This window comes from Apis mellifera, linkage group LG13 (genome assembly GCF_003254395.2).
Source record: "Apis mellifera strain DH4 linkage group LG13, Amel_HAv3.1, whole genome shotgun sequence".
In the NCBI taxonomy this organism is placed as follows: Eukaryota; Metazoa; Arthropoda; class Insecta; order Hymenoptera; family Apidae; genus Apis; species Apis mellifera.
Window position 1 is genome coordinate 1,809,837 of NC_037650.1, and position 12,727 is coordinate 1,822,563.

The following is a 12,727-nucleotide window of genomic DNA, read 5'->3' on the forward strand; positions in this document are numbered from 1 at the left end:
AAGATTCGAAAAATTTCAAATCTTGTTCTATTTCTTTAATATTATTGGAATATCTTGTCTTGAAAACAACAAATGATTCATTAATATATAAGTTTTAATAAAATATTATATTATATAAGATTATATTAAAATCAAAACGTGGCTCATCTTTAATGTCGAAATTGTCGGAATTTTGAAAACCAGTTTTGACATTGGCGTACTGTTAATACATCTTCTCCATAGACTTTATATAACTTTTTTTCTTGTTTAAATAATATTCTTATCTTCTTTTACAGAAAAAATAATAATATGTCAAAAATGCTTTTTTTGGTCTTGCATCTTTATCACACACAACTGCACAGAATCAAACGAATTTTTCTTATAAATAAATCATGAAATTATCCAACCAACTCTCAAAATATAAAATAACAACACGGTTTAGAATGAACTTAGAATGGTTGGATAAACATTCAACTAGTTATATTCGTGTGAAGAAACAAAATTACTTTCCGAACAATCCAATAGTTTACAATTTTCACTCATTTTAAATTTTTAAAGAATTCTAGGTATATAATTTCAAACCTTTCAGAAAATTTTTTAAAGAATAATATCAATTTATATTCATAGTAATTTGCAAAATTCATAAAATTTATAATATTTTTCTTAAATTATTATTCTATGATAGTCAAAATTTAAAATTCAAGTTCAAAAAACGAAAGATGAATAAATATGGTTTCAAATGTTCGAGTTATTCCTTCTATTATATTTGATACGGAATTTATAAGAGGCGCTGCTATGCATAAATTAATTCACAATATTGTCGGCTATTAGAAGCGAAAGAATTAAAAGCATTTATAATAATTTTTTAATTATCTTTTTTCTTTAAATTTTTTCTTCTCTTGTCATTTTCTTCTCTTTGAAGTCTTTTGGCAATTGATAGTTTCCTTTTATTATATTAAAAACCAATTTTTTGTTTTTCAATAATAATTTTGCAATAGATGTGCTATTTAAATAATTATTTTGATAAATATGAAATTAAAAATTAAGAAAAAATAAAATGTATATTATAATTTTGATATATCGTTTTTTTGTTTATTCCAAAATTCTAAAATGTTTTTTTTTTCAATCTAATCGTAAATGCTGTTAGTTCTAACCTATTTCTGAAACTATGATATATAATAATAATATCATACAAATGCTGTTAGTTCTAACCTATTTCTGGAACTATGATATATAATAATAATACCATAAAAATTAATTTATTACGAAGTTCTATTCTAAACGGATCAAGGGCAAAGTTTATATGCTAATGAACGTTTACGTTTATTATTTGATCACAACGTTCTAAAGTTTTGTTTGTTTTAGATTATAAGATTCTAGGATAGGAAGGAAGATTCTAAGATATAAAGTTTTGATATTTAAGAAGTTCTAAAATTACAAAAATTTCGAAATTCAAACAGTTTTGAAGTTCGAAATTTCTTTCAAAAGCTCGTACCTTCTTCTTTCATGTTTATCTCGAGAAATCGCGTATCTTCGATGCGGTACACAAACGACCAATAACATTATGGACCAGTCTTCTAATTGAGCAATCCAAGGAAATCCTAGAATCAAATTAAGAGGCTATTCCAACTCTACAGAGTTCTGCAAAAAACATTTCTCTATTTCCAGGAAACTGTTCCTGGAAACAGAGAAATGTTTGCAATAATTCTTCTCAAACAGGATGATGCTGATTATCGTTGAGATTGATATGGATGGAAAATATTGTTTCAAGATCACGTTCACACTTTAGTCCCGCCGCAGTCTTTCTAATAAATATACAATTCCAAGGATTTTCCAAATTCTTCTCTTAAAAATGACATTATCGTTGCAGTATCATCCTGTACCATCTGTTCAATGTTTTAGATGTTCTCCAAATTTTCTCAATATATTCATATAATATATTTATATAATATATTCATATATAATATATAATATAATATCACATGTTTATTAAAACTATTGTTTTTTATTACATACTAACTTTTTTATTACCTGTGCAACATCGTTTACCTCAAATTCATCTTCAATTACAATTGAAGAATATTTAATTATTGTTGAGAGCGTTTTGATTACATGTTATCATTGTGATTTCAATGATTCTATTTCAATTTAATGATGCAAAGCCTAAGTTTGTAGTTAGGTTTGTAGTAATAAGGTTAGTTAAAAAGTTAAAATAATGGTGCGAAATGATCTATTAATGCGAAAAAAATTATTAATAAATAAGTGACTATATTGACGTTTTTGGTTAATTCTGTTCGAGATCGTTTAATTAAAATGTCGTGATTGGTGATATTTATTTCTTTTTTAATCAATCGAAGTTTTTTTTCATATTCTGCATTTTCTTTTATTTTTGTATATTTTCTCTAACTATTTTCTCTAACTATTGTATAGAAAAAATCATCACATAACTTGTTCTAAAACATAGAAATGTTTCGTTTTTTCTAATCTTCATAAAATTGAAGCATATTTTAGTGAATTTAATATTTATATTATTAATATTAATATTTATTAATATTAACAATATTTTTCTTTGCATTTTAATTTTATTCGTCCTCTGCTATGTCAGAATTATCACTGCTTAATATAGTTGCTTGTTTTGCACATTTATGAATTATATATGAAAGTAACTACTTTCACTTAAATTTAAATAAGCAATGGTACGAATATTTTGCTGATCATTATTTTCACTTGAATAATCCATTAGATTTTCATTTTTGTTGTTATAAGAATTATTTCTATTTTTCTATATCAATTTTCAAGAAATTTTCAAGAAACTTCATCTATCAAATATTTTTGTTATACTCCTTCTTGATCTTTATCCATGGATTCAAAATAGGAAACAGCATTCTCATTAATATGGTTCTGAATTCAGTCTCATGAAATCCAGCGTCAACATCCAGATGATAATTTTCAATACTACATCAAAAGAAAGTTCAAAATCATCAAAAAATACATTAAGAAAGTTTTCGTCATCAGTATTGAGTCATTAAACTGCATTTCTGCCTTACAGAACTCTGAAAACAACAGCATTATTCATTATTATATTGACATATATCCTGAAAAAATTAAATTTTACCATGAAATTGATCATTTTTTATTTTTAAATTTATCCAAGTTTATTATTTATTTTAATTTATTATTAGATTTCAGCACAGAATTTATTCGAGAATGCGATTATTGAATGAACACAATTGCATCTTTCTCTCACTAAAAGTGATTCAATTCCTCTGCGACGAATTTTTAGAGGAAAATACATAATGTCACATTATACCTACTATAGCTGTTAAATTAAACAGAGATATGTTACGTAATCAAGCTTTTCACCAAGCCTAAGAGGATTGAGCCATCTTTAATGATAGAGAGGATAGCATACTTATTTATTCAGCAATTTTGATACGATAAAAACTTATCTTTACTTAAAAAAAAAATTTTTTTCAAAAATCAATTTTTAAATCTTAAATAAAAAATCGAATAGTATAGAATCGATTCAAAAGATCCAATCAAAATCGATTTTTTTATTACAATTTATTATAATTTTTATTATAATTTATTATAATCGAATCGAATCAGAATCAAACATTCTTAATAGATTATTTCTATAGAATTGTAGAAAACATAGAAATCGTATTGTATTTATTTCTAGTATAAAATTACTTTTATTGTTTATTAAAATTTAATAGATATGTTTATGAAAATTTAATAATATATTTCTCTTTGTGAAATTCAATATATATTATATTTAATATATACAGATAAATGAGATGTAGAAAAATAAAATTGGTATTTTTAATAAAATTGTTAAATTTTTATTTTGCTCTATGAATTGATAATAAAATTGTTGAAATAAAATTTTAATAAATTTTGGTTTCTAAGTATAATTTTTACTATTATTCAAATTTATATAATGTATCACAATCATTTCTGGATACATTTTACAAATTTCAATGAAAAAAACTATCAAATATGTCTCATTTTACATCAATTTAAAAATCTGGTAATGAATATCAGCAGCTTATTGAAAAAATAAGTATGTCTATTTATATAAAAAAATTTCGAAAAATAATTCGACTCTTTTCAAAAATAAAAAATTTCTTAAATATATTTTACGAATTTATCGAATGGACTGAGGAAAAAATAAAATAACTTGTTTGATTTCTACTAAGAACTACTAAGAACTACTAAGAGCAAATTTTCTTTCAATTATCTTTTAATTTTATTTTTAATATTTAAAATATTTAATGCATTAATAATGTTTGTAGTTAATTTAATTTATTAATTTATTTATTAATTCATAATGTTTAGTTTATTAATTTATATAATAGTATTTAATAGTATTTATTTTTATTTTAATATTTATAAAATTTTTATAGTCTTTTGTGTATTTATTTTTATATTTACATTTTTAATTTTTTGTATAATAATTTATTTTTTAGTGATAGTTTTTACTGTAAAAGTATATAATAAATATATTAATATTATGAAACCTCACAAAAAAAGTAATATGGTTAGAAAAATCTTTAAAAAAGAAACACAAAATCTTCAACATATATTGAAGATATGATTTTTGTGATTATACCAATAAGGAAAAAAATAATATTTGAAATAAAAAAAAGAGCATTCAAAATCTGAAAAAGAGTAACTATTCTTTCCAGGTGAAACATGATCTTATAAAGTTGACAAAAAACTTTATTTTGAAAAAAAAAATGATGCCTATTGATCCAAAATTGTTACGGCCAAATTAGAGAAAAAATAAATTTCCTATGAAAAATTCATAGTTTATATAATATATTATATAAAAAGCATAGATTATAAATAAGAAAACCACAAAAAGTAGTAGAAAAACATTGATTAAAAGACTGAATATCGTTATTTGAAAAAGAAAAATATTTAAAGAAAGAGCAAAGATAGAAATAAAATAAATAAAACAAAGAATAAAATAGAAATATTATATATATCGATGAAACATAGATAAATAACACAATGAATGTTAAATGTAAAAATAAATGTAAAAATAATAAATAATAAGTATTGGCAAAGCGAGGAAATGATTATATTAAAAAATATAAATTCTACTCAGATCGTAACTTTATTCCAATTGAATTATCTTAGTTAAGATTTATGTAATAAACTAATTCTAATCGGTTCTTCTTGATATTTTAAAACAATTATAAATCTACAATCTCCATTTTATGAAGCAGTAAAAGCAGATTTGATTATAGAGAAGAAATATACTTGGCTATATGCTGTAATGAAATAATTAAATTATAAAATTATAATATATTAAAATTATTAATATTATATATGTGACTTTATTCCAATTGAACTATTTTAGACAAAATTTATATAATGAGCCGATACTAATATTAACGTTAGCTCTTGATTTTTTAAAACAATTATAAATCTACCTATGTATACATATACACATTCTACGTATAAAACATTAAAAACAGATTATAGAAAAGAAGAATATTTGGCTATATGCTGTGAAAAACTTAAATTGTAAAATCATAATATTATATTAAAATTAATAATCTATCTATAATTTTATTCCAATTGAGCTATCCTAGATTAAAATTAAACAATGTTTTCGTAAAAAAATAATCTAATAATGTTGTAATTCATAGAGTTAGGAAATTTAATAAATAGAACGATCAAAAATATTAATTTTTCAATTATTTTGAACACAAGATGATTGAGAAAAATTTTCTATATTTGAATTTATTGGAAAAACTATTAAGAAGAATTAAATAGATAATTATTCAGAAAATTTATTTTACTTTTTAATTTTTTAAAAATTGGTATTAATGTAATGTTAAGTTTTAATTAGAGATTATAATTTTAAATATATTTTTTTACTTCTTTTGTTTTTCTACTTTTTTTTAATCTTTTATTACATTTCCAAAGAAAATCATATTATCTATCTGATAGAATTAGAAAAAACATTCTGTATCAATTGTTGTCACCAAACAAAACAATTCCACTATAATTAAAAATTAAAAAAAATTTTTTTTAAATAATTGATAGAAACAAAAGGTGAACAAAAAGGCCAATGAGCTCTGCTATGACAACAATACGTTTCTTTGGAAAGTTGACAAAAATTGTTGCAATTTGGATGGAATATTTTAATGCATTATATAATTCGAATATTACACCTAATTAATGCCACTAAAAAAATCAGATTTAAACTCTTGCCAAAATCAATTTTTTTATTAACAAGTTTTCATTTCTTTTTTACAAAATTTTCCAGTTACTAAAATTATAAAAGAATTTTATCAATAAAAACAACATATACAATGCTCAGTTTATAATGATTTCCTTAAATATCTCGAAAAATATTTAGTAAAAAAATAAAAAATATTTCAGATAAAAGTTAATATAAAAAAATATATTATACAATGTTGATAATTTCTCTGGACAAAAAAAAATTATATGAAGATTAATTTTAATTTTTTAAATGAAATGATTATATTAATCGATGCAATTTAATATATTAATTTAAAATTCAAAAATTTATTATATAAAAAGCAAAAAATACTATTCATGCTCTTTTTATTTTTATATAATAAATTTTATGTTATATATATTTCAAGTTATCTGTTTCAATATTTTTTAAACTGAAGATTTTTCGACATAAATAACTTAATATTTTTTTCTAATCAATAATCAATAATGAAATAATCAATTGCACTAATTAATTCAATAAAAATTACATAATTCCATTTAAAAAAATTAAAATTGATTTTCATATAATCTTTAAGTATCAATTTTTAAAAATTATTAACACTACATAATGTATTTCTTTATACCAAATAATTGTTTGTATTATATTTTTCAAGATATTTAACGAATCACAATAAATCGGACATATTGTATATAATTCATATAATATAATTCTAAATTCATAATTAAAAAACAATGAATTTTGCAACTTAATATCTAGACGAGAATAACTATAGAAGTGATGTCAGTATAATTTTGATAATAATAAGTCATTATTTAAAATCAGTATGATGAGATATAATATCTAAAGTGAAATCAATATATTAGCGAAAATTAAAATAAATAAATACAAAATAGTAAAACTATAAAATGAAAATATATTTTAGAATTATCAATTTATAAATTTGTATTTTTATTATTGTATTCTTGTATTTCTATTATATATATATTATTACATAAATTATATTTTAATATTGATAATGCATATTTTAAAGCAGAAAACAATTTTCTATTTTCAATACTCACTTGAATTTGTGATACTATAAAGCAATTTCAGTTAATGAACACAATTCTGGTATATGGCTTTATTATTCATTCTAAAATTTTAAATATTAGAATATAATTTGAAATCTAATCACAGATGCTCTTCAAATGTTTTCAATATATTGATATATATTGCATGGTTATCATAATTATCTTTTACTATTTTCTTTTAATAATTTCAACAACGTCTATTTCAATTTCATCTTCAATTGTAATTGAAGTACTTGATATAATATAAAATAATATTTTTTATTCTTCCAGAAGTTTATTATTTCTAAGTATATACACAATTAATTTTTAATTCATTTGCTCTTTATTCAATGCTATGTATCATATATATCGAGAAATCTGACTATCTAAGGAAACATTATTATTGTACAATTTGTTGTTGATTTAAAATTACATTGTATATCAAGAAATATATATATATATATTTGCTAAGAAAACATTAATGTTAAATAAATTCTTTTTTCGAAATTTCATGACTTCAACAAATTTTTCTGTTATTTGATATTTTTATTTTCATATTCAATTTATTTCATATTTTAAAATTTCCAATAAGAAATTTTCTTATAATTTTTTGACCGAAATTAAATGTATTATGTCGCCTATTTACATTTGTAGATATAAATAATAATCTTTATTTTGTAATTTATAAATAACATTCATTTAACTCTAGAGATATGTTAACATATTTAATATATAATATTAAATGCAAATTTTGAATACGTTTAGTAATTTATAATTGATTTGCTTCTGCATTGCTTTTTAAAAAATTTTAATAATTACATTCTTTTTTTACATATTTTCTTAACTTTAATTATTGTTGCAATAATTTTTTGTATTTTTTAATACACAACAATATATGTGCAGTACAATGCACAGATCTAATTCAATGTTTTGGATCAAAAATTTTTTTTTAATATGCTATTACTTTACGCTCATTAGATTAATAAATTTTTATATTCATCATCGATTTCAAAAAATTGGAATCATTCATTTGTTAATATTCCTCTTCTTTCTATCGTAAATTGTAAAATAATTATAAACAAAAATTGTTTTATCGATGTTGTGAGAGAAAATCAGTATTCTTTATATAAATAAAATACGAGATTAATGACATTCTAGCAGTCGCAATATCACATTTTTTTTTTATTTACAAATATATTATTCTAATTTCGCTATTACAACAATATCATATATATCGCTTTTAAATCTTTAAGTCTAAAAATATTAGGAAAATTATATCAATTATAAAAAAATATTAAGAAAACTGAAAAAAAATATAAATTGATATATTGGTTTATTCCTATATCATATATCATATCGATATTTCAATATACTTCAATTTCTATAAGGATTATGTAAGTATAACTGAAATATAAATAATATCGGTAATTTTATATTTCGATAATTATTCTTTTATAATTCTCTTAAGGAAATCATACATTTGAAGTATCAAAAATAAGTTCGTCTATCCAAATCTTATAAAACATGATTTTATGAGTTAAAAAACAATAATTTCCTCGTTGATATTTGCTTACTCCGTTAGTGGAGAAAGTATCACTTTTATGAATATTGATTTTGATGAATGGAACCTCATTCGATCAAATTAAATCGATCTTATCGATTAAAAATGAAGTCTCAGATAAATGAAACAATTTCTTTAGACTCATTCAACTTAACTACACATTCTATAAGAAATAGGCTAGAATCTTCTTCTAAGATGCAATAAATTTTGTATTTGAAAGACTGCACGAACGAAAAAATTCATAATTGATATGTAGCAGAGTATCATAAAAAAATCTGTCTTCCTAAGAAAATAAAAAATGTTTATCATTATGAAATATCGAAAAAAAATAGAAACAATTCATGATGAAAACTCGAAATATATTGTACGTAACAATAATATTGTAACAAATAATTTGAAAAGAGGAATGTAAAATCAAAAAAGGAACAGCTTCTTCATGGATACAGGAAATGAATCTTTGTGCATTTAAATATACAGGGGTACATCAGTCTCATCAATAACTAGAATTCGGAAAAAAAATTTAATTTAGAAAAAAAAAAAGATCATTATATAAAACGTTTATCAATTCAAGAGGAAAAAACTTATAAAAACCAAGAAAGAAATAATAAGAAAACAACAAATTTCATTGTTATGATTTTACAAGTTAATAATAAGAAATATTATTTACGAATTTTATGCGATAAATAAAATCACATTCATAGCTATTATTAAATTAATGATAATGCGTGAAAAAATAGAAATATTTTTAAAACATACTTTAAATTATTTAGTAATATTGTATAGATAGAAAAAAAATAATAATGTTAAAGAAATTTTGATTAAAAGGCCAAATAGCTTGACGATCTAAATATTTAAAATACGTATTACAGGAATCAAAATAGAAATATAATTTACATTGATAAGACATGGATCCATAATACATTGAGTTTTAACAAATGTTGGTAATAAAATAAAAATACAAAGATATTTTTAAAAAATATCAGTTTTTTATATTAATATAATCTAAATCAATAACAAAAAAACAAGATTATTTTTACAGAATATAGATATAATAGAGAATATAGATAAATATATGCTATATTATATGGATATATAATATAGCATATTTTGAAAAATGATAAACGAATAAACATTAAGAACATTAAAAAACAGTTTGTCATATCGATTTGTAATTGCAATGTCAAAGAAAGAAACGTTGCAAAATTAATTTTTAAATATCGAAAAATAAATTAGATTTGAAATTATCTTCTGATTAAATGAATTCAGATAATTTGGAAAAATAGATAAACGAAAAATTAATATCATTATCTATTACAATCGATTATCAATGTATTATCAATATCTTATTATTCCAATTAAATAAGATCTCTAAAAAATAAATATTTCACAAAAAAAATATGATCACATAGTTAATAAAAAATAATATTTCATACATAAAAGATATCAGTGGAAATAGTTGTTTTAATTAATAGACAAAAATATAAATAAATTTAAAAAAAAATCGAAAGAGTTTATAAATTTGAAAGAATTTGATGTTGTAATTGCCAATATATATATAATCTAAATCCAAATAAATTATTTTGTGCTTAGATAAAAAAACATTTAAGAAAATATCTCTACATTATTAAGTGATGAACTACAACAATTCATTATTATATATTCATTATTATTATAAACAAATTGAAATTGAAAATAAAAAAATAATGGAGAAAACATAGAATAATAAAAGATATAATAGATAATCTTAGAAACAATTTGAAACATGAATATAATTTGTAATATTCTAATAAAAATGAAAATAGCATTAAACAAATTATTTTTTTTATAGAATAACTTAAGGATGATACAGCTAAAATGGACCATTCATTTTCTGTTATGTTATTAATATCATACATAGATGTTGAAAAATTCTCATTTCGAATAAATCACATGTTCCATAAGAAAACTCTAATCAAGTTACTGTATTTATTTTTTTATATAAGATATAAAATTTTTTATATATTTTTTTTATAAATATTTATTTTTATTGTTATATATATATATATATATTTATATATATTTATATTTATTTTTATTGTTATATATATATATATATTTTTATGTATATTTATATATATATTTATATTTATTTTTTGTATTCAATTTTATGTATTAAATATTCTCATAAATATATATGAGCAATCATTTAATGTTCGGATTGATTCATTCTACTTTAATTATTCTAATTAAGTATTTCAAACAGTATTTCGATTCAAGATAAATTATTTTATATTTTACATTTATTTTATTCTATTATTAAATTATATGTGTATTACATTCGATCTGTATAATATATTATTCAATATATTATATATCATTAAATATTTATTATATATTTATAAATTAATTATATTGCTAATATATTAAATATAAATTATTTGTTTTTATTTTAAAATAAATTTTGATTTATAAATTAAATCATTGTTATAAAATTATGATATAATTGTTCAATATAATATAATATAATATATTGATTATAGAAAGAAGAAATAAAAAATCTTTAATATTATAATGATACTTAAAAATACCCTGAATTCTATGTCTACATTTTACAGACAACTAATAGCTTACAACTATTGCTTCGGCTATATTAGATAAAAGCGTATCAAAATTGCTTTTACAATTTTTTTATCTAAAATTAAATTACATTTTTAATAGATTTATATTATATATATATTCCATGTGAATAAGACTATAAATATACAATAATATAGATTCCTTCAGAGGAATACAAATATGAGAAATGTCTAGGAATAGGAAAAACATATGCGACTCATAAATGGCCAATTGTTCAATATTGATAAATCACGTCCAAATAACTTTATCTATCAATATATCGGTTCCTCTTTTTCATTCCATATTCTCTTATTATGTTTATACAAATATATTCGGCAAATATATTATTCACTGTTAGAAAAAACTCTCGCGGAAGAAATGTAATATTTAATTGATCAAAATGGAACGTCTATTTTCACACGCATTTTTATTTTTAATTAGAAATGCAATCTCTTATCTGACTTTTCAATTGGAAATAGTTATTTTATTTGTACAATAGAATTCCTTTTTTCACGATTTTGAATATTCAAGGAAAATCTTCCGTAACATGTGATATCAAAAGATTAAACATGTTGTTTTCAAGAGTGATCAAAAATGAGAATAGATAATCATAGCGAAAGATTTTCTTTTCTCTGTTGTTTCATCAGAGATTTCAGCAGTGAATGATATGTGTGACCAATATTGACAAATAGCACACTAAAAATAAAAACTGCGTATAATAAACATTTCTCTTTTAGTTTGACCAATCAGAACCGTAATAAATAATACATAAAATTGGCATATATATGTATATATTTTAAATATAATAAATTATTATAATAATTTTTATTTTAAATATAATAAATATATATATTTAATATATATTTTATATATTTTTAAACAATTAACTTCAATAACAAAACCAGCAATCTTCTTATTCATTAAATTATTGTAATTGTTTTGAATTTTTTTTTTTTTAATTCCATTTTTGTTCCTTTATATATTTGATGATTTTTACTAGAGCTATAAAAAGTTTTGATGTATTGATAATAAATTTAAAGAATATAATAGCACAAAAGCATAAACTATCTTTTAAAATTTTATTATTATCTATTAAATTTTTTATTTATTATTTATTCAATTATTGAGTCTTTAGTAAATGTAAACAATTGACAAAAAAAGTTTTGATCAATTTATATAAAAGAATTTATTTTATTTATATTTATACAATATTTTGAAATCAAAGTTATTTTCTATTATTTGAGATTTATATAATTTGCAAATCTTACACGTTTGCTATTCCTACATTTTAAGAAATTCTAAATTTATTAAATTTAATAA

General features: G+C 20.2%; 1 long non-coding RNA gene across 2 annotated transcripts in view; it reads right to left on the minus strand.

Annotated features, from left to right (window-relative positions):
• Nucleotides 1–1,064: 1,064 nt before the first annotated feature.
• The window catches only part of LOC113219197, a 48,626-nt gene continuing 36,963 nt past the window's right edge, over nucleotides 1,065–12,727 (minus strand). For both annotated transcript variants that reach the window (XR_003305959.1, XR_003305960.1), the window contains one exon: nucleotides 1,065–3,032. This is a non-coding gene — a long non-coding RNA (uncharacterized LOC113219197). The remainder of the gene's footprint in view (nucleotides 3,033–12,727) is intronic.